We start from the raw sequence: 24,183 nt of genomic DNA, 5'->3' as shown, positions 1-24,183 counted from the left end.
AAAGGGAAATGTGTGTGCGTCTTACAGAGCGAATGCAGGCTGCACAGCTAACACAGAAGCCAGAACAGCAAGAGGGATTGCTGCTTTCGCTGCACAGCGATCCCTCTTGCTGTTCTGGCTTCTGGGATTCAGAATATTTTTTTTTTGTTTGTTTTCCTCCTCCAAAAACTAGGTGCGTCTTGTGATCTGCTGCGTCTTATAGAGCGAAAAATACGGTAAGTACTTAACCCGAGGTACCACTGTACAACATACGTAAAGTTATTTCTTTTGCATGCTGATTGCATATATTAATTGTGTAGAAAGATTCTTTAAAATAATAATAAAAAAACATGTTTCGAAATTTCAGGGCAGCATGTGTTTTGCAAGCCTGGCTGCCATCTTTTAAAAATGTTACCGAACATTAATTACTCTTCTCCAGACAGATTACATGCCTAGGGGGAAACCTCACAGAAACATGTCCCAACACATTCATTTAGGAATATTGGGACTTGCTTTGTCCAGGCTGCTAGCAAGACTTTCTCAACTCCCTCTCTCCCTCTTTGCCCACTGAGAGCACTCTCTCTTTAATAAAGTGCTTAAGTGAGCCCCTGCTCACTGGCTTCCATCACTTTTATTCTAGAAACACATTTGGAAAGCCTTTTTAAAAGCCTTACTACACCCAGCGCTGTGCAATGGTTTAAGCCTTAAACCAACCCACAAGATCGTGTACATGAAACAACCACAGCTGCCAGAGCCCTGCAGTTAACACAAGATTTCTGCCTGCGACACCTTTTGCGCCAAAAGAAGCAAAGCTCTTTTCAGTATTGGATGGTTTTAATTACAAAAATTCAGGGGCTGGCCCAGTTACTGGATGTAGACCGGGGAAATATCACAGCCCAGAACAGATATGTGTTAAATTCACATCAATCCAAGCAACTGGAACCAGAGCTAGGGTGTCTTGATTTATTTTCTATTGCCCCTGACTGCAAGCCAGTCTGAGATGTAGAGAAAAGGCCAAAACAACTGTACTGTATTGCTCTCCAGTAATTTGTTCTCTCTCTCTCTTTTTGCATTCACCCATCGAGACAACACATTAATTCTCTGTGGGATGGCCTAGCTACACACACCAGACTGGGGAAGAGTCAGATTCTGACCTTGTCCCCATTTGCACATCACGCTAAGCTAACCCAAACCACGGTTTAGTGTTGCAGTTTTCAAGGGTGTGCCGCACCACACTGGTGTGGCAGGAGAGGGTGGCAAGTGTTGTGGGAAGATTCAAAGACAAAGAAACATCTAAACATTTCAGTGTAGTATATTGTAGTATAAATTGTTGCTGTTGTTTACAGATACCGTTTCAAAATGACAGCGAGAGCATCAAGTGATACTGAGGACAATCCTTGTGATCCAGAATCACCGTTCGAACAGAGTGTTGGAGAAGACTCATTTATAATTATATTTTGGGAATGATTCATGTTCTTACGTAGCTGTGTTGTTTTCAACTTTCTGGATGTCCCATGATCATATTACAAAGTAGTTGTGTTCTATGTTATAATACAAGCACTGCTAAGAGTTGTTTCTTCTTGTTTTACAATGTTTTTGTTATGTACTGAAGTTCTCACCCTGGGCCAGCAGGGGGATACTGTAGATAGTTTTTACTCAGGTCCACATATGCAAATAAGGGATCGAAAGTGACGTTCAGTGATTGGATAGTTACAGAAAGTTGTTACAGTTACGTTGTACTGGAGCTCTATATAAGCAGGCTGACTGAACCCTTCAGTTCAGTTCTGTTCTGGCCTCTGAATATACAAGAGCTATTTGAAGAATCGCTGTGTCGTCTGATATGTTCACCCACAACTTAACCATTTTTCATAATAATAATAATAATAATAATAATAATAATAATAATAAATCAGTGTAGTGCAAGCAAATTTTTATTCTGAAAGTGTGGCCCAGAGAAGAAGTTTGGGAACCACTGGCTTAGTGTGAACACACTGGTTCCCAAAGTCAGCACACCATGGCAGCCAAGCCAAAGTCTGATTTAGCATGTTGTCCAAATCAGGGATCACACTTAGAGTTTCTCCTCTTAACCATGATCTATAGCCAAGGTGTGTTCTATGGTTTAGGTTGTAGTTAAGGTGGACAGATCTTTAACCATAAACCCAGGTTTGGACAGTGTGTAGTGTGCCAATTGCACAGTCAATATGCTTCATTTCAGATCTGTCACCTTAATTCTACAAATTGTGTGAGTGATAGGATGATCAGCCTTGCAGATTGTTCCTGGTTATTTTAAATACATTTGAGTTGCTTTTTCTTTATGAAAAGTGACACACCACAAATCTGGAGTGTGCCAAGGGAGAATCAGATGTGTGGCTCTTATGCATAGTTCCACGGGTCCCACTCTAGGACCTGGGAGCTGAAAACAATGCTACCCTTTCTGCAAGCCTCCCAAAGACTCCAGAAAGAATGAGAAGGGAGAAATGTTTCATCACAATCAGAGGTGCAACTAGCTAGCAATGCCTTTGCATGTGCCTGACTGAAATGAATGGCGATTGCACAAAATGGCAAGCAATGGGGTGAAGATGGGGAGAAACACTTCGGGATGGTGCTGGATAGGGATGGACAACTATGTCCTTTTCAGTTTCCAATCAGTTTCCCAATCCCAAGTTCACATTTCCACAGTTGTTGGCAATTAACAAAAAATCCTCATGAAAATTCCTCAACATTTTAGTATAATTTTTTCCTAACATAGACCACTTTCGTATGCGATTTTGACGGGTATACATCATTTTGCAAGCAACTTCCCCAGATGCCTTTTACTTTTATTTTCAGTAAAATATGCATTTTTATGCACCCCCTGATATATGCATATTCGTACGTATTTGGGAGACCTGCAGTACAAAATTCACAGGTGGACACGTTCATACGGGTTCACAAAGTGCAAATTAGGTGGTCTCTAATTTAAATGAAAACAGAATTAATTCCTGCCTCATCCCTAGCCCTGAACCACAAGGCGAATGCTGCTGCTTACTGACCCGGCTGGAGATCTGATTCCTGCAACAAGTTTGGCTCACACTTCTAAAGCCTGGCTGTACAGTTTAAAAGCCACTCGTAAGTTTCCCGCAAATACTTTTCCTGCCCAGGTCCAGCTTTTGCCACTGCCACATTTGCTTAAAAGCAGGTGGTGCTGTGGTCTAAACCACTGAGCCTCTTGGGCTTGCCGATCAGAAGGTCGGCGGTTCGAATCCCCACGACGGGGTGAGGTCCCATTGCTCGGTCCCTGCTCCTGCCAACCTAGCAGTTTGAAAGCATACCAGTGCAAGTAGATAAATAGATACTATTCTGACAGGAAGGTAAACGGCATTTCCGTGCGCTGCTCTGGTTCACCAGAAGTGGCTTAGTCATGCTGGCCACATGACCCGGAAAAACTGTCTGTGGACAAACGTCAGCTCCCTCGGCCAGTAAAGCGAGATGAGAGCCACAACCCCAGAGTCGTTCATGGCTGGACTTAACTGTCAGGGGTCCTTTACCTTTACCTTTTTACTTCTAAGAGCAACTGTAATCAACAAATTATGCTAGTAGGACTACAAGAAGTTTTGTAAGGAGAGATATACGAAGTGTTACAAAGTAGAAAAAGATAGAGATATTGGTTATGAGTTTGAAATGTAATAGGGAAAATAAGAAATGCATAATAAGAAATTAGACCGGAAAATTTTCAGACAGGACTGATGAAAGTCAAAAAAACAAAACGGAATAAGATGTAAAAGTATGTTTAATTACTGTTGTAAATGATATGTTAAAAAACTAATAAAATTATACATATATATACCCATGGACACAAACAACTTATCAAAATGGAGGCTTCCACATATGCAAAGGGCATGTGAATTTGCCTGTTGCCGTACTCCACACTCTCCACTTAGCACAGAGGCTTTTGCAAGTCTCAATCCTCCCTGGGCCCAGCACCTGAGGGTCAAAATAAAATCTAAGAGCGACAGCAGCCCACGTAAATGCCATAGCCTCCAACATTTCTCCCCTTCCAAAATGATATTTTTACTCTTTACCCCGCACATCTTACTTGGGTTGCCCCAGCCACTCTGGGCAGCTTACAACATATATAAAAACACCATAAAACATTTAACGTTTTTTTAAAAAACCCTTCCCTATACAGGATTGCCTTCAGACGGCTTGGGGGTCGAATAATTCCATACCCTCCAACATTTCTCCAATGAAAATAGGGTCATCCTAAGGAAAAGCAGGATCAAAAGGGAAACCGGGACGGCTTCTCTAAATCAGGGGCGTCCCTGGAAAATAGGGAAACTTGGAAGGTCTGAAATGCACCTGTCCAGTTAATCTACTAAGCGAGGGGGTGGCATCTAATTTTTACAACACAGGACATGTGTGGGAGAAGCGGAGTGAAACGACTCATCTTCAGATCCCATGCTCTTTCCCATTGGATACTTTTCTTTCTCTCCTGGCTCATACGCCGCCACCAAGACACAGAGAGACACACTTTATGAGTGAATGGAGCAGATACATAAGAAAGCCATTGTGGTGACGGCCGCTGTCACCTTTTGGCATTTGACTACAGTGAAGAAAACTGGCCAATCCCCATGTTCACCTGAAACCAGCTTTTAAAATGATTACTCCCCAATTTCAGGCTATGTAGTGAATTGAGAGAACGGAGAGACGGGAGGCTGCGGATGAGCTATATGTCACCAAAGCAGCGACTATTTCTTATATTTCTTGAGCTGTTGGGTTTTTTTTTGTATATTTTAGATCTTGTTGTGATTTATGCGGAAATTGTTCAGTTTGGTTGTGCATTTTAAAATGGTTCGTTTATTGTTTATAACTACTTTTATTATGTCGTAGCTGTGTATTCCTCTCGTGCCGTAAGCCACCTTGAGCATGGTTTGAAGTGTGGAAAGATGGCATACAAACAAAATTATGTGTGCATGTATAAAGGATAACGTTTAGTAGGAAAATCACTTCTTTTTCTTAAAAGAGCACAACCATTGACAGTACTCACGCACAGCCACCCACTTTTAGAAGAAATTTCAGCAGGCCAGCATTTTAGACGCCTTCTTCCGTTTAAGTTCAGTGTTTTCTGTTTTACAATTTGGGAACAAACCATATTTTCTTCTTGCTTTCCTTCTCCCCCCCCCCCCATTTTTCTCCTAGACTGTCACCTGACCTATGGTTATGCAGCCGATTAGGGTGTTGTTGTTTTTCACCCTAGCACAGTGATACGCCTTATGAAAGCTCAGACAAACTTCAACATGTGCCTCCACCGGCTTTTTCCTGATTCAAGCCACACTTTGCAGGTTTTCTAGGCTACAGTGAGTCACCAGCCTCATGTTGGAGCATTTATTTGCAAGATCTGTCTGCCGCATCGCCCAAGGAACCAACTCATTGTTTTTCACTTTCACCACAAAACTGCCATAAAATGCCCAAATTGCCCCATGAACTTGACCTCTTGTTTTCTTCAAGGGGTCAATCTCGCACGGTGGGTTTGCACGCTTGCGCACATTCAGCCGAATCCAGACCCTGCTTTGAATCATTCGGAGGAATAAATAATTGTAGTCGCTCACACACAAGACACGCCATTTTAGGTGGGGCTTCTAAGACACAGCTGCTGAAATGGCAGAAACTAAAGGTGCTTTCATTATAACGCTTAATGAGGCTCACATACATAAGCTCTTCTCACTTCCAAATATTACGGAACTATTAAAAAAAGCGGTTTTAATTTTATAACCTATATTCTTTTTCATTTTTGCCCATTTCATTTTTTTATTTTTTATATGTCTTACAGCTTTTGGGTTTTACATCTTCAGACAAGTCATTATTGAAAAGAAGAAAGGATGGAACCCGGCTCTAAGTCCCTCTTGCTAACGTTTATCTCAAATATTATCTTTAATGGTCTCCTTTCACAAACAGGGCAAGGCAGAGAAAACTACTGACATGATCAAAAAGAAGGCCGAAAGTCTCGAATGATTCATTTCTGAATTTCCTGTGCTATTCTGAATCTTGAAAAGCCACCTGAAATTGGGTCTGGCAACCGTAAGGACAGACCTTATTTGAGACATAGCAACCAGTGAAACACCAGGCATGCGGGGGCAAGAGACTGGAAGCCATAAATCACCCCCAAAGCAGATTCAGGGACACTGAGAAGAGGGAGGAACGGATCTGTCAATTCTCATTCCGTTACTCCCTTCTCCAATCTGAAATTCCTTCCTCCAAATCAGCTTGTGAGTTAGTTAGTTAGTTAGTTGTTGTTTTTAAAGTCCTCATGAAACTTCATTAGCATTTAATGTGGATTTCTTTTATGGACACTTTACCCTAGTTTATGAATTACATGGATGAAGAACTGCACAGCAAAATCTGGAGACGAGAGAAGGGTGGTTGTGCTTCCGTTCCTGCATTGTTTTTTGAAAGTGCAAATTATTCAGCCCACATCCCTAACTGAGAGGGCAGTTTACTAGAGCTGGGCACTAAAACTCACAACCAAGGGCCCGGGCTCAGTGCAGAGAGTCAGCTTTGTATACTAAGTAGAACTGGCCGGTCCTGCGCACATGGACAGATGCCATTATGCCATTAAACCCAGTACTGTCTGTTCTGACTGGCAGCTGTTCTCTAGAGGTCTTTCCTAGCCTTGCTGTCTGAGATCCTTTTAGCTGGAGCCAGTGGGGGGCTGAGCCCAGGGCGTTCTGCACACAAAGCATGCGCTCGACTGATAACCTACAACCCCCTTCTAAACCCCTAACAGCTGCAAGATCAGCAACACATGCTCGTCTGAGCTGCTCAGAACCACTAACTGGGATCTTCCAAACGAGAGCTGTTTGTTCATCCCCGCATTTTTTCAATCTTTACCCAAACTCTGTCTGGGACTTCCCTGTATTTCTAATAGCCTGGTAGGTGGCTGTGAGGTGTCTGGCTTTGGGGGTTGGGGTGTGTGACCGTTCGGGCAATCGGCAAATGCTGGAAAGAATGGGAAACCTGAAAAGGACTTACAGACATTTTTAAGCAGATGAGACGACCACCCTCTTCAAGTTACAATCCCCGCTCAGCCCAAAAGGGACACGGCAGCGTTTGAAGTACAAGCAAGTCGACGATTTGTGCTTCCCTTTGCTGATTTTTATTTTGCATCTATCTTAAAATATCTATGTGCTGCTGCTCTGAGGAAAGCCTCACAAAGGGACTTAACAACAATAAAAACCGCAAGTATATTTTTAAAAATGGTATTTACTAAAACCAACAATAAAACAAAATTCGCAAAAATAACAACAGATTCGAAACTCCGATAACCTCCATCATTTTTCAACAAGCAGACATCAGCTAAGACGGTGGCGGCTATGTTAAACCCCCACCCAAAAAAAAACACCCCACAAATCTGTGCCAGCAGCAATGAACAGCAGTAAGCAAAGACACAGAGCTCAGCACAAAAAAAGGTCTTCACACCATTCTTCCCACCCTTTCCTGGACTCCTGAAGATCCCTTAAAGATTTCGCCCAGATTTTGGCTGAATTCCTGGGAAGGAATTTGCTCTACCATAGCTAACAAAATGATGGGTGTTAGGGAGAGAGGGTCTTGTCGAAACTGACTTGGGAAGGAGGTGAGGCTCCACCAACATAAATTTTCCATAAATTTGGTGCTGCTAACACAGCCATTTGACTGCACCTCCGGAGGCGCACTCCATTGTCTCTTGAGACAGACGGATGCCAACACGGAGAGCCACACCTCTGGCGCTGCTGCAGACTTGAGCATGGCTTCGGTGGGGCGCTGCTCGTTTTCGCCCACCCTGAGCACTTGGGCTGTGAACCTTACATGGGCAAGTCTGCATCTATAGCGTGTTGTATAACACCCGTTCTCAATGATATTATGCAAAGCAGGAATTAACTGGAAGGAGGGAGGGGAAAACAGCCATCGAAGGCAGGGCAGTGGTGATTCATTCATGCTCTCGCTGAGTGCCAAAGCCAGTGGAAAATACCAGATCTGCCACACCCAAGGTCTGCATAGAGACCACTAGGCCACTTCATATGCACAAGGACAGGGCAAGCGAAAGCGTTTTAAGGGCCCGGAACAAAAATATCAAAATGGAGAAGAAGGCTAAAGGAGATGTTGGGGGGAAAGTGTTTTGGGACACAATTTTAGGCTCAAAAAAGAACTTGCAGACAGGCCAGGAAGATGACTTGAAGGCCTCGGATATAAGAGAGCCTGGCTATATGACTGACCTTGTGGACTGGAAAGATTTTATTTGTAAAAAGGATTGGCAGTACCCGAAACCGGGGGGAAGAGATGGTGGGATAAACTGGAATTTTTTTTTCTTTTCTTTTAAGTTAAAATTTTAATGTAATATGGATTGAACAAGTATTTTTGGGGGATGATAGAAGGTTTTTATTTGGTTCCAGGGAAATAAGTTAAAGAATTTAAGATATCAAGATAAGGTTAACTTTCTTTTTCTATTATTATCTTTCTTTTTATTTGTGTGTGTGTTAATTAGCAAATTGGGTATCGGAATTTGCCGACTGGATTAATAATAGGGATACAAAGAGGGAGGGGGGAGGAAGCTAAGGAACTAAGTTAAAAAAGAAGGAATTTGAAAAACAAAAAAATCCAAATGGAAACCCTTCCCACTAACTGACAATGGGGTAGAAACCATGGCAGAGTTCTCCTCCCCAAGCCCCACTGGAGTGAACGGCTGTGCTCTTGCCTAGCTGCGGTTTACTTCTATGGAGCTTGCAAGAAATTTCCCCTGCGGTTTATTTTCCCACGGAAACCTGCCTCCCAGCCTGCCCTGATTTTGAAACGTCATTTTGCCTGTTGTGGGCCTACTACCTCTGCAACCCAATGCCAGCCAGTTGCAGGGACCGGCCTGTGCATCCGTGAATGTTCAGTTAATCCTGGCGTCTCTGCAATGGCCCGTCACTGCCATGGCCAAGGGCTCTCCACAGTCATCGAGCGCTATGTGGATCACACGTCTACAGCTCTCCTCCACTAGCTTCCTTCTTTGTTGCACCAATGCCTGATTTCCCCTCTCTGATTGGCCCGACCAATTTGGGGATTTCAGCAATAAGAAAGACACATAAACTGGGAAGTGGTATATTAAAAGCACCGACTGTCAGCCTACCGGATCGACTTTCAAAGACGATCTGAAGTTCTATGCAGGGGTTCCTTTGTCCCCCTTCAGGCTGTAACACACAGAGAGGCCCAGGTTCGAAATATGAAGCACCCGTGTCAAAAAGCAAACTACACACACACACACACACACACACACACACACACGGCCCATCTAATGGACTGCAGAGAAAGGTCATGGCTGGAGGAGAGGGTCAGAGGAAGAAATGCAGACAAATGTGGGCAAATGATCTTGGTACCCTGACTTATATCTTATTAATGGTGCCAGTCGCTGTGGTATCTCAAGGTAACACCCAAGCTTCCAGAGCAAACAGCTTATCTTGCAAACCCCTCCCAGGCATCAAGGAGACGAGGGGATACGTCGGAGAGGTTAGGAGCAGGGCAAAGCAAAGGGGAATTATTGGGAGCAAAGGCATATTCTCAAGTCCACTTTTTTGGGGTAATTTTCAATACTATATAAGGCAGGGGTCAGCAACTTTTTTCAGCCGTGTGCTGGTCCACCGTCCCTCAGACCATGTGTGGGGGGGGACTATATTTTTTTTTGGGGGGGGGAATGAACGAATTCCTACGCCCCACCAATAACCCAGAGATGCATTTTAAATAAAAACACACATTCTACTCATGTCAAAACACCAGGCAGGCCCCACAAATAACCCAGATGCATTTTAAATAAAAGGACACATTCTGCTCATGTAAAAACATGCTGATTCCCGGACCGTCCGCGGGCCGGATTGAGAAGGCGATTGGGCCGGATCCGGCCCCTGGACCTTAGGTTGCCTACCCCTGATATAAGGTATTTAGGGCGGCATCAAACAGATGACAGAATTGCCGTCCCGACTTTGGTTCCACATGGTGTTTGGAATTAAACATAATCCACAGCAACAGCACCACAACACACACACAAAAGCCATTCACCATGTGCAACACACCCGTTCATGGTGATTCCCCAACAGCCTGGGTTCTCGAGGTACATGCTTGTTTCGACACTTTGATGTTAGGAAGCAGGGCGGGACGTGAAAATTCTGTTCCCAAGAGCAGAAACAATTTGGTGTGGCAAATGCGAGCCCTTTGCCAGCTTCCCTCCTTGTACACACATGTGGGGCTCTCACAAATCCAAACCGCAGGCTGCAGGGGCCGGACTTGCATCCTTCATCATGACAACGGGGTAGGTACCTTTCTATGGGGGCTGTCCAGTCATGAAAAGAATTTGTAGATGAATATTTATTTGCCTTTTAAAACCAATCGATTCAGTTAATTCAAATCAATTTGTATTTTAATAAAACCTTCCTTTGGGGATTTTGAAGGAAATGTGTAATCAACGAGACAAAAACCAAATATTTTCTTTTCATCCCCCTGTTACATTAATGCACCAGAATCAAAACCTCAAAAACATTATTCTAAAATGCTTTTAATCAGTTTAAAATTGTGAACGATGTCATTATAAATATAATTGCTGTAATTTCCCCCCACTTCGAACCTATATATAGTAATTTTCTATCTCTGTGTACAATTTGCAATGTATTTATTTGTCCAAGCTGTAATGTAAAACTTGAAAAATAAAAACTGTAGGGCCTTTTTTTGGAGGGGGGGGGGGATTGCCAAGAATCCTTTGCCCCACGAATTAAAATTTGCCCTCACCAATATAAATTGTCCTCCACCAGTTAATTGACGAAATCTCGAGCTGACGGGGAAGCTACCAATTAACCTGAGCAAAGCTTGCAGCCCTGCCTTGCATTCATTGGCCAGCAATTGTTCCTCTAGCCTGAAACTTTGAGGAGATGCCGCTTTAGAATTTATACGGGTGTCGCGTTTGCCACAGCATTGCACTGGAGTTTAACACCATATAAAATGCAAAAAGAAGAACTGTGCATAGTGCCTTCTGGGTTTGGGCACTTGAAAATAAATGAATGAATGAATCAATAAGTAAGGAATTGTTGGCAATAGTAAGAATAATAGTGCTACACTTTACACTTGTTAACCATTGGAAGCATCAGGGCAGACAGCACAAACACACTTGGAGAAGTTCTTCTTCAATAACAGAGAAAAGGAATGGGCAACCAGAGGGCAAACACTTATTCCTCCCCCCCTTTCCTCCTTTTATAAAGTGCTGTGCCTTGAGAGAGGAAGGGCACCTCTTGTGTTGATGCCTGCCTCCTTACCTTCTTGCAAAAGAGAAGGCCCTTCCCATATTGTCCATTAATAATTCCCCCATGATCGGAAAACTCAAGAGACATTAAACACATTCAGCTCAGAAGACAAGGATTCGGACGGTCACAATGTTGTGTTATTCGATTAGCGGTGGTGATGGGAGGAGGGCCGATAAATTGGAAAAGGGACCGCATGGCAGGCGTCCCCACTGCTAAAATCCACTTCCTCGCTTCAGCCGCCATCAAAGTACATCATGCTCACATCCTGGCATGCTCACAAGTTTCAACAAGGGCTTGTAGGATTTCACCTATTCCTTTCTCCCTCTTTTAGGAGGGGAATCCTAGATTTCCTCCATATCCAGCCATTTGAAACAAACCTGGCTGTAGCTTCTACTTCTGAAACCGAGACTAGACTCTCTAGGAGGGCGAATTAGGGGAAAGAAGTGAACCTTTGCAGAAGTGACCTGAGCAGGAATCATCCCCAAGATGCTTAGGGCCAGAACGCATGTGACGCAGTAAGAACCATGAATGGATGTCCCGACATTGTTTTAAAGCTCAAAAACGTACTTGTATATATATATATATGCCTATGGATGCTAGCCCAGAGGGAAAGGGTTAAACAGCCCTCCCCTCCAGTACAGCTTCTCTACCCCAAAGTGAGTTTGTGCAAAGAGAGGCTATAGCAGCTTTTATATAAATAAGAGAGAGAAATAATCTTAAACAGAACAAATGTAGTATTTCAATGAGGCAAGTGGGGGGGGGGTGGCAGAAAGATCTGATATACATCTGTCTCCCAATGGGGCACACTTTCCCCTATGCAAGGCTGATGGAAGTCATTTTGCTCAAGCTTGCATTTCTCCCTCCAGGCACCAAATGTCTCTGGCCACCCTTAATAGTGAAAAGTTGGGGGATCCTCAATATGTGACTCTCCGCAGACCAAAACGAAAGGGAGAAAAGCGTTGATATAAACTTGCCGTTCTGCTCTGCCTGTCCCCGGACACACCAGCAGTGCCACAAGTCTACTATCAACAAGCATGTCTGGGCTTCAAGAATGGAAAATATGAAAGGGAGTGGCCCTGAAATTTGCAAAGGACCATCCGTCCCGGCCGAAGCAATTTCACGCGGAAAATGAGAAGTAAATCTACGAGGAAAGAATGAATCATTCTCCCTATGGGTGTGAGCCAGGCAGAGTGTGTGACTGGTGCCATTTTGAGGGTACCACTGACGAGGAAGTGCCCCCACCCAAAAACTGATGCCTCATCATGTTCCAATTGTCCTTATATAACTTAGCTGTGGGCGGTTATACAACCTCAAAGGAGACTCAACAGAGGGGGAAGCCACTCAACATTCCCAGCCAAAGTTATCTCTCTCTCTGTCTTTTGTCTTTGTTTGCCAGATTCACCAAGGAGGCTGGATTGTTTACCTCCACCCTGCTGCTTGTGTGGGGACGTGTTACCCCGTCTCTTTATGGCCCGGACACATTTCAACCCGAATGAAGTTTTCTCAACATACCACAATTCCCCACATCTCATGCACATACGCACGGGAAAGGAGCTTATCGCTGAGACATGCACCATGCGCGCCTGGGAACTAGCATGCTCCAGGAGAGGGTCTGTCCTCTCAAACGGTGTCTGGAACATCCTCATCAACCCCCACTGTATTTTGCCACGGCGGGTTAAGGGAAAATCGTACCGTATTAATCATATTAATGCAGATTTCCGCCCAGGCAGACTCTTCCTGCAGGACTAACATTCTCCTGCATGCCTGCTCTGGACAGGCACTTCAGCCTTACAAAAGCCAGAGCACACTTGGAAGTGGTCAGAAAGGCCTGTTGTAAAAATGGGGCAGGTGCCTTCGGTTCTATACCAGCTGTACTTGCAATTGACACTGTGGGGTTAAGCAAATTCACGTACGCACCTAGCGAAGGAAAGTAGCAGCACTTGCTAAAGTCATTCTTCCTGAAGGGGCTTCTGTTAGGATCTAAAGAGCAAGAATGCAGTTTAACCAACTTTCATCTTTCTTTTTTTCTTTCTCTCTCTCTGTCTCCCTAGTGAAACACTTCAAGGGGATTTCGGGTGTGTCCGGCACGGTTCTCAACTACGCCAGTCCACGGTCAAAGGAAGACCCCATGACTGTGATAAACTCCTGCCTGCACCAGCAGCAAGTCCTAAACGTGGCCCCCACTAGAAGAATTCCCCCCCGTACTTTCCCCCAGCTGCCTTCTGAATTACATTTTTTCAAGAAAGTGAATGAGATTTATGACGCAAATCCCCTTCATTATGAAACCAAACACCATCCAAGAACATTTTGCCGCCGTGGGGAGCAATTTCTAGACGACACACAACACAGGCTGAAATACTTTTTTTTTTTAAAAAAAATGTAGCTGAAGAGCCAGATTGCAAGATGCAGAGAAAACCGCAAAAAGTTAGCGCTTACCTAGCAATCTGAATGTTCCTGGTAAGAAGGTCCCAGCTGCTGTATAATTCCTCCTTGAAAGAGAGAGAGAAAAAGGGCAAGAAGATAAGAGAGAGGGAGAGAGGGAGGGAGAGAAGGAGAGAGACAGTATCCAGCTGCCAAGAGTCTGAGCTGGGAACTTACCACTGAAAGTCACTGACTTTTAGTCAAAGAAGGGAAATCCTTTTTAAAACCTTAGCCCCTCCCAGGCCAGTAATTGTGAGGGCAGACAGATGAGACAGGACGTAGGAGGGGCCTCTTTACTGTAATGTGTGTGTGGAATAGGAATAACACCCTTTCATGTCTGCAAACTGGCAGCCAACATTCCTGCTCCATGGTATTTGGGGCTGAGGCCGTCGGTATTTAGGGAGTCAAAATGATTCTGGGTTACAAGGGGAGGGGGAATCAAGGTTATTCTAGGACACATGGAGAGTTGCCGGTCTCTAGGGTGGACTGCTGGAACGTAACATATGCTGCTCAGAGCTGGATTCTCATCCCAAAACGACTGGGTGCCGACCTTACTGTTTTCTCTTTTCCACCGTGTTTCCTTTCGAAACCCAGAAAGTTATCGTTTTTGACCTGGGACAGAATGCACTTTTGCATATCCTGTCTTTTAGGCCTGGTTCTCAATCTGGGCCTGGCCTGCACTTCTGGCTGCCCATTGCCGGGTTCACTTGCCTCGAATGGTTCTCTGTTCAAAAAATGGTCTGCATGTACAAAATTCGATGTGAGAGGAAACGGTTCACTTCTAGCCTAACCTTCTCCCTGACATTCTAGTTCTCCATGTGCAAGGACTGTGTGTGTCAACAGAAAAATAATTCTGCCATCTGGGCAATCTAAAGGGAAAAAGTATTAGCCATTTCTGTGAGAACCAGGTCTGAGCCACTTCTGGGACTAATGAACCCTACATATGGTTGGTGCATCCTGAGAATGTGTGTTTAATATGCCTTGCTTGCTTGTCCTGAGGAACTCTGTGAGTAGATTGTCAATAAGTTAAGTTTTCCAGTTTGACTTTACTTGTTCCGATTGTTTTCTAATGATGGTTAAAGACATTTTCCAGCCCATACTGAATTCCTACCAGAGCCTCAGTATTGTGTAGATAAGGAAGGCTGGAGGTAACCAAGACATGTTCCCCCTGGTATGGTCCAGTGTAGCGAGACTAATTTGCTCTCCAGGACTCGGCAGCTGCAATATGAACAAAACCAGTTCATATTTCGTGGAATTTACTGCTTTTCTGGGTCATCAAGATGCAAAGTTAGGTTTGGCGCTAATTATGGGTGCAGCCCCACCTCTGAGTCATTTCAGAGAAGCTTGTGCAGAACTGGTTCTTACTGGATTATGTGCACCCTTGGTTGTACGCATTTTGGCTGTTCAAAGAGTCGATCCAAAGAGCCGCCTTTGGTTGAAGCCATCTGGCATGCACTTTTTGGGTTGGGTACAGGCAAGAGGATGTAGAGCTGAAACAAGTAAGATCTGTTCAGGTTCATGAGTCAGATACGGATCTTTGTGAACAATCTTTTCTGCCTTTGACCCTGGGAGCTCTGTTGTGTTACTTCAGAATCAGTTTGTAGGGGCCACAGCTTGGAGGTAGCACCCCTAGTTTCATTCCAAGACAGCAGTAGCAAGTCTGAGAAAAGATGTGAAGACCTGGGGTCAAAAGTGATAGATCTGAGTTAGGCACAACCCACACTGCTGTTCCCGTGTGGTCACTACCAAATGAAACCATCTCAAATTGATAGTTTTTGACAAAGTTGTGAGTCTTGCATTCCAGTATCCATAGTGTCAGGAATTTCAAAAGGTTATGGACTATATGGAATTGGCGGAAATGACCGGCAGAATCCGAGACCAGGGAGAAGAGTCAGTGGAAGAAGATTGGAAGAAATTTAAAGACTATTTACAGAAACACTGCAAAATTAATGAATGTTAGAATGATGCTGGATTGAAGTTAAGTGGGGTTTTTTAGCAGCAATGTTAAGGAACATGTAAAAATGGATTGTTAATGGGTGATAATCTAAAGCTATAATATATTAAGATAAAAGATTAAGATAAAATGAAAGAGGGAAAGGATTTGCTGAATTAACCAACTGAACTGGAATACAAGAAAGGGAGGTGTGAGGAGGTCAGGGAAACAAGCAAATGAAACATAAGATATGGAAAGACTGATTTGTTTTTAATTGTTTTTATTTTGTATTTTCTTTTTCTTTTTTTTCTTTTTTATTTTTGTAATATGTTGAAACTTCAATAAATATCTTTTTTTAAAGAAAAGGGATTTCAAAAGGTTTCCCAGGTTCTGGCAAGCTGTGATTGTGACAAATTCACAGCGCCTCTTCCCGTACTTCAAGGGTCATCGCCAAGAACCTTCTGATCTCCACCCGGAGCACCAACTCAGTTGCAAAAGGGAAGGAAGTTTAAAACGAAAATGAGAAAATAATATTCCAGTCAATTCTCAGCTCCACAGCCTTCTCTTACAGTGTTGAGAAGCAAGATCCATGCCACAAGACTTGCTCGACTCCAGCATTGTGACCCTCTACCAGAAGAAAGGTTACTAACATGTAACAACCACTATGGAATCTCCCTGCTGAGTACTGTGGGGAAAGCCTTAACCCATGTAGTTCTCAACAGATTACATTCACTCGCTGACAGGTCTATCCCGAGTCACCAGGGGTGCCAACTTGAATAAAATATCAATAACAATAAAAATAATCAATCACAAGACGTCTCTCTCTCACACACAATTTGAATAGCAATGCCCATTAACTTTGGGGGACAGGGCCCCTCAAATATTTTATGGGGGGGAGCAAAGGGACCTTGGTTCCTAGGAGTTGGCTCCTATGCAAGTCACAAGGCAGCTTTTGAGCTCTGAGGTCAACTGTTGACATGATTTGATCACTGTGTCAGCTGCAGGAGAAATGCCAAGAGCAGAGGCACTCCATGTAAATCGCCTTCATAGACCTGACAAAGGGCTTTGACCTCATCAGCCGAAAATGACTCTTCACACTGCCCACCTAAACCCCATGAGATGATCATGCCCTTTCAGAAAAACATGCACAGCATCAAGTATGACGGCTCATCCTTGGAGCCTTGGAGAGCTGTGTTCTCACTCCAACTCTCTTCTGCATGTTCTTCTCCCTGTTGCTCTCAGATGCCTTCAGCTCAACAGAAGACAGTGTGTGCATCCATTCAAGGAGCAATGGAGGCCTGTTCAACCTGGCACGTCTCCACACAAGACAAAAGTGCGGTGGGTCCTGTGAGATGTTGTTTGCAGATGACGCAGCCTTGACAGCGTGCTCTGAGGAAGCTCTACAGAGACTCATCAGCTGTTTTGCCCAAGCCTGCATGGAGTTTGGCCTCACCATCAGCTTGATGAAGACCAACATCCTGGGTCAAGAGGTCACCATCACTCCATGCATCAGCATTGGTGACCACATGATTGAGGTGGTAGGTGATTTTCTCTACCTGGGCTCCACGATAACTAGCAACCTCTGCATTGACTCTGAGCTGGACAAGCATGTTGGCAAGGCAGCTACAGCAATGACTTGCCTCTCCAAAAGGGTATGGGAGACTGTGATGCTGTTGACCACAATGAAGATCTACCAGTCTAGTTTATGGGAATGAGATGTGGGCAACTTATACCTGCCTGGAGCAATACCTCAACACCTTTCACATGTGCTGCATCACATAGCAGGACAGAGTCTCAAACAAAGATGTGAGGTCCCAAACCACATTCCCAGCATGTTCACACCCCTGTCTCAGTGATGTCTATGCTGGCTTGGTCATGTCCATAGAATGTAAGATGGCAGGACCCAAAGGATGTGCTGGCTTCAGGCACCAGGCCTGTTGGCAGACCTAGTCTAAATTACAAAGATGCCATGAAGGCTGGTAACATTAACCCTGCCTTGTGGAAATAGCTTGCAGACATCTGCAGTGCCTGGAGGCAGGTCATGTAGCCACAGCAATGACCAGAGGGGGAATGACCATGGAAGGAGTACAGAAAGAAGAAATGCCTTGGTAACACATATCAGCACAATCCAATGCCTTCATCTGCCTGACCTGCAACAAAGCATGTCTCTCCCTTATTGGTCTGTACAGTCACAGCAGGCAAGGTAACGCTCCAAAGGTTTGACTTCACCTCCAAAGGCACACTCCTCCATTGTCTTCAGAGACAGATGGATGCCAACCAACTAGTTAATTCTCAAGTCAGACAATGTGCTATATTGTTATGCATCTCACTATATAATTAGATACAAGGGGAGGGTGCAGTGTGTTGGTTCATGTAGGCAGCAAAAGGAACCGCTAGCCTGGCTAACAACAAGCTTTTATCAGCCCTGTAGCAGGATGAGGCTACACTTGCTGAAATTTCTCTTCCTTAAAAATCTCTACAGTACTAGAGGCCTATTCTGGGATGTTCAGGCCATTGAAAGGCAGTGGCGTAGCGTGGGGGGTGCAGGGGGGCCGGCCGCACCGGGCGCAACATCTGGGGGGGGGCGCTTGCACTCGCAGCTCTCTGCCCCTACCTGGCTCACTCACTCTCTCTCACTGCAGTGCTGGCTGTGCGAATCCGATCCGAGCCGCCGGGTCGCCGCCCACTGTGGAGGGGAGGGTGCCAGGCGTGCGGTGCGGTGCGGAGAGAGAGTGAGGGACTATCTGGGGGAGGGACAGTGCAGCGGGGGGGGGGGGCGCAAATTACTTGCCTTGCCCCGGGTTAGGGGGCGCAAATTACTTGCCTTGCCCCGGGTGCTGACAACCCACGCTACGCCACTGTTGAAAGGCTTGGGATCTCAAACCGATATTTTTCAGCACCATCACCAAACTACCATTCTCAGGATTCTTTGAGGGAAGCCGGGGCAGTTAAACTGATGTACTGTATAAACAAAAACAGAATCAGAGTAAAAAAGGTGTTGGTGCACCTCTACGGTGTGTTCAATCCCTGCCCCAAATCCTGTGTCTCTTCACCATGCCATTTCCCAACCTCCAGTTAAGACACGCCATTGAAAACAGCACAGAGGAACCCAAGTTCAGTGCCAAAAGTGCTGTGTTCCCACACCAAGGATAAAACTCTGGCCGTCGCCTTTAGAATGAGTACCAAAGATTTCAAAATGCACCTGTTCTGTCTAGCCAGCAGGCAGAGGGGAATCACTTATGATGCCTCTCTCTTTATACCCCTATCCACACCGTTGCTCCCAGTGGCCTCCCTGCATTTCCTTCACCGGACGCTCTCTATTTATGGACAGCATCTGGAAGGGCCTTGCACAGGCTTGGGGCCGGCTACAAAGAGCCAGAGTCTTCAGAGGCTGCCTTAAGCCCTGTCCCGTAGGTCCCTCCTTTGGTCTTTGAATCCAGCCTTGAGTCACATACTCAGTGCTGCCCAGCAGTCTCGGACCTCAGTCATAAATCCTTTTCACAGTAATTGCCTTCCCAAAAGTGTGTTCCCGTGAAGATCAAAGATTTATGGTGTGCGCATGCGAGAGAAAGAGGGCTAATTTCAGGCATGTATGGTGCGCTTCATGCGCCCACTTTGTCCTGTTCAAATGCACCCCTGTGTTCTAATTTTGCAACGGAAGTGAGTGTACTCGGGATCTTTTAACGGTTAATGCATAGTTTTTCCTGTACCAATTCCAAAGTCCATATTGGGGCAATGCCATCATTAAGCCAACAAAAAGAGTTCTGGGGAAATCAAAAGCTTACACATTACTTTATGGCCTTTTGGTTGGACTAACAAAGGCCTTGCCCTAATATGGACCTTGGATTTTTTCTTATGGGCCAGAAGAGCTACCTTTATTCTCTGTATTAAGTTATCCTGAGTAACAAACACTCTTTATTAAGAGCGTGAGAGCTATGCCCATTTGATCTATCCGTCGCAGCATTTTTTGCAAGAATCTCGGAAACCAGCAGTTTCCAGTAGTTTGCCAGAGGACCAGTGCACTTTCAGCCTATTCCTGCCCTGCTTCCTCTCTTCAGAAGCCACCTGCGTATCCCCAGAAGAGACACAACATCCTCCCTCCGGGGCCCCAGGCCTTTGCTTAGCTCACTCCACCCTGCTACCAACTTCTCCCCTTACTTTGGGTGTGGCCATTTCTGAATGGCAAAGTTATTTGTGCCAACATGTACTTCTGTAGGGAAGCTGTTCTGGGTTCAGTTTCCCATCCCCATTGTTTCCCAACTTGGATGATGATGGCAGGAAGTTCAGAATTTAAAAATGAATAAAATAAATTAAATAAAACAATTCTTTGTTTTCCTGCAGGCGTCACCTTGTAGGCATGTGCCAGTTCTAGAAATGGAAGCTGCTAGTAACGGCTTCTGCTTGTCTAGAACAGCTTTTATTTATTTATTTGTAGATGATGAGGATGATGATTGAATTTATATACTGCCCTATACCCGGAGGTCTCAGGGAAGTTCACAAAACAAAATCAAAATATAAAACTCCAAAAATATATTGCCCTGAAACAATCCCACCACCACACATATACAATATCAGCATGCTTGATAAGAAATCCTGAAAAGAAAAAGATTCACTAGGAATCTATCCCTGTCCCATAAAAAGGTAAAGGGACCCCTAACTGTTAAGTCCAGTTACAGACGACTCTGGGGTTGTGGCACTCATCCTGCTTTATTGGCCGAGGGAGCCTGCTTTTGTCCATAGACAGCTTCCGGCGAACCAGAGCACCACATGGAAACGCCGTTTACCTTCCTGCTAGAGCGGTACCTATTTATCTACTTGCACTTTGAAGTGCTTTCGAACTGCTAGGTTGGCAGGAGCAGGGACCGAGCACTCAGGTGAGTGCCATTGCCATTGCAAGAGAATAAGGGAGGTGTTTGTGGCGAGTTCTGGCGCCTCTTTTTCTAGAAAAATAGCACTGGGTACGGCACAGCTGGGAAGTGAAGTGTTGGTGGTTGAAAGAGTGCGTTTAACACACAGACAGAGCTTGAGCTTGGTTCAAGCAGCTGTTTGGGGCTGCTCACCTCCATGGGACACAGCGGCCCGGTTTGCACGGAACTCTAAGCCAAAACATGGCATGAGGATTGGCAGAGGAGCAGAACAGCTGTGATCTTCACTCATGCGGTTGCTCGTTCACAAGAAACCATGGTTTGGTTTAGTATGATGAGCGAACCGGTGAGGCGACTGACCCAAGCGGTGGGTTAAAGCTTCCATTAAGGGCCAAGCTAGATGTGGCAGAAGCTGTCGGGTGTTTTTGTTTTGGTCCGTGTTTAAGCAGCGAGAGGGGTGTCTCATTTTTAGGATACAATGTTCGTGGCTTTAAGAGAAACTAAGCACAACTTATTTCTGAATATATTCAGAAATGTTTGTCTCTTGAACATACAGTGGTACCTCGGGATGCGAACGGGATCCGTTCCGGAACCCCATTCGCATCCTGAAGCGAACACAACCCGCGTCTGCACGTGCACGGGTTGCATTTTGCCGCTTCCACGCATGCGCGTGATGTCATGTTGACCGTCTGTGCATGCACGCATGGCGAAACCCAGAAGTAATGTGCTCTGTTACTTCCAGGTCGCTGCAGAGTGCAACCCGCAAATACTTAACTTGGAGCACATTTATCCCAAGGTATGGCTGTATACTGTTGTTTTCTTTTAATTCTCGTTTTATGTAACTGTTGCATATCTTGTGTCATTATCATCATCATCATCATCATTCTCTTCCCTCTACCATATCAGAACCCCACCTGTATGCTGTGTTCCCTCGAGCACATTTTCCAGAGCTCAGCTCAGCTATAATGGACCAGGCTGGGCAGGTGTGTGCCTGGAGCCACAGAATGTGGCCCAGTGAGGTGGGAGAGCGAAGCCTCAGCTCTCCTCACCTCCGCACCCATTGTGATGTTATAACCCCTCCCCACCCTCCGCTTAATAAGTGTGGGGCAGACGCATGAATGAATAATAAGCATGCTTTCATGAACTCTGCTGAATTTGGGCTGGGTGGCTACAGCTATCCACCAAGAGGTTTTCCTGCACCGGTCTCATTGTGAGTGAACATGAGCTGCACACAGACCGTCCAAGTGCTTTTTTCCTCCCTAAAAAAAATGTTTAGGGGTACACTAATTTTCCCATACATATTGAAATACAGCCCCTCAATGAGGCCAAACGTACCGTATTTTTTGCTCTATAAGACTCACCAGACCACAAGACGCACCTAGTTTTTGGAGGAGGAAAATAAGAAAAAATATATTCTGAATCTCAGAAGCCAGAACAGCAAGAGGGATCGCTACACAGTGAAAGCAGCAGTCCCTCTTGCTGTTCTGGCTTCTGTCATAGCTGCGCAGACTGCATTCGCTCCATAAGACGCACATACATTTCCCCTTACTTTTTAGGAGGGAAAAAGTGAATCTTCTAGAGCAAAAAATACGGTAGATTCTGCGTCCCCCCAGAAAAAAGCACTGTCCAAGAGTCCCAAAATTAGGAGAAGCCGTCCTGGTTTGATCCCGGAATATCCCACTTTTCTTTAAAAAGGTAAAGGTACCCCTGCCCGTACAGGCCAGTCTTGACAGACTCTAGGGTTGTGCGCCCATCTCACTCTAGAGGCCGGGGGCCAGCGCTGTCCGAAGACACTTCCGGGTCACGTGGCCAGCGTGACATCGCTGCTCTGGCGAGCCAGAGCCGCACACGGAAACGCCGTTTACCTTCCCGCTAGTAAGCGGTCCCTGTTTATCTACTTGCACCCAGGGGTGCTTTCGAACTGCTAGGTTGGCAGGCGCTGGGACCGAGCAACAGGAGCGCACCCTGCCGCGGGGATTCGAACCGCCGACCTTTCGATCGGCAAGCCCTAGGCGCTGAGGCTTTTACCCACAGCGCCACCCGCGTCCCTTTTCTTTAGGATGTCTCTATTTTCATTGGAGAAATGTTGGAGGGTATGGAGTTATCTGACCCATGAGCCATCTGAAGGCAGTCCTGTACAGGAAAGTTTTTCAAAGTTTAACGTTTTATGATGTTTTTATATATGTTGGAAGCTGCCCAGAGTGGCTGGGGCAACCAGTACGATGTGTCGGGTATAAATAGTAAAATTATCATTATGGGACGTCCCTATTTTCATCAGAAAAATGTTGGAGGGTGCCCTGTGAGAATTAGTAAGAAGGCCGGTGCCATTTCAACTTGTTTTGGGTCAGATTTCCCCTGCCCTCTCTATCTTCATTCACACCGGTGGCTTGTGGCTTGGTTTTGTTTTTTTCTCTCGTTCCCAGTGGCAATCCTGAATAGTAAAGTCCATTCCTCCACTGTCCGGCTGCGCCTTTTCCCAGCAGAAGATTGAGGCAAACCCAGGAATTGCTTCCTCTGCGTGTTTTTGTCAGCCACCCAATCGTCCCTGGCTTGCGTCAAGCCCTGGCTGAGCTCAGATTTCCTTCCCTGTGATAAGCAGGCTGCGCACGCACGCACACACAGGCACACACAAACACACACACACACCCCTCGCCATGGCAACACTACACACACAGACATTAAACAGTGTTTTACTTCGGAAGTCTGCAAAGCCGCAGGACGTCACTGTGGTTGCTGCAGTTATGTGAGGCCTATAATATAACACTTAATTCAGTACAGGTTGTCTGGCGAGGAGTAGCAGGGGCTATTTTTTCCCTCTTAAATGCAAATCTCTGTAATTTGAGCAAACTTCCTGGCTGCTGCTGCTGCCACCGCCACCACCCAGCCCCCAAAACCCGAAGAGGGCCGTGTGTGTGTTTTTGGACACTTCCATGGCAACAAGTCATGTTGTTGACTGGGTATTCCCCACTGTTTGTCACGTCCCTACAATGGCAAACGTTGTAGTTTTGCTCCTTTGTCTCTTGTTGGGAACCTTGCACAACAACAACAGCAAATAGATTAACTGCCTGCAGCCAAACAACCAACCCGTGCCCAATTGTGAAGAGCTTTGCGGCCTTTTTATGGGGGAAGTGTGGAGGGGGTGGGACTGGGCTTCAGAAGTACAGTGGTACCTCGGGTTAAATACGCTTCAGGTTACATATGCTTCAGGTTACAGACTCCGCTAACCCAGAAATAGTGCTTCAGGTTAAGAACTTTGCTTCAGGGTGAGAACAGAAATCATGCTCCAGCGGTGCAGCGGCAGCAGGAGGCCCTATTAGCTAAAGTGGTGCTTCAGGTTAAGAATGGACCTCCAGAACGAATTAAGTACTTAACCTGAGGTACTACTGTAAATGGGCCCAAGTATGTGGGGAGACTCTTCTACAGACCTAGAGAACAAGACCCTTACAACACGTGTGCTCTACAGGCACAACTTTCTGTACAATTCCATAGCCTACAACATTTCTCCAATGAAAATAGGGACACCCCATTCCATAATGATAATTTTACTATTTATACCTCACACATCTTACTGGGTTACCCCAGCCACTCTGGGCAGCTTCCAACATATATAAAAACATAATAAAGCATCAGACACTTTTTAAAAAAACTTCTCTATACAGGATTGCCTTCAGATGGCTCAGGGGTCGGATAACTCCACACCTAAGGA

The 24,183-nt window shown here is 45.3% G+C and overlaps 1 long non-coding RNA gene across 1 annotated transcript; it reads left to right on the top strand.

Annotated features, from left to right (window-relative positions):
- The first annotated feature begins 9,689 nt into the window (after positions 1-9,689).
- LOC310667925 lies at positions 9,690-13,624 on the top strand. The gene is made up of 3 exons (XR_014506423.1): positions 9,690-10,276; positions 12,655-12,868; positions 13,310-13,624. It is a non-coding gene; the product is annotated as an uncharacterized lncRNA (long non-coding RNA).
- Positions 13,625-24,183: the final 10,559 nt, after the last annotated feature.

This window comes from Podarcis tiliguerta (genome assembly GCF_965153285.1).
Source record: "Podarcis tiliguerta genome assembly, chromosome: 17".
In the NCBI taxonomy this organism is placed as follows: Eukaryota; Metazoa; Chordata; class Lepidosauria; order Squamata; family Lacertidae; genus Podarcis; species Podarcis tiliguerta.
Note: the sequence above shows the minus strand (reverse complement) of the source record. Positions and strands in the feature narration are given on the sequence as shown.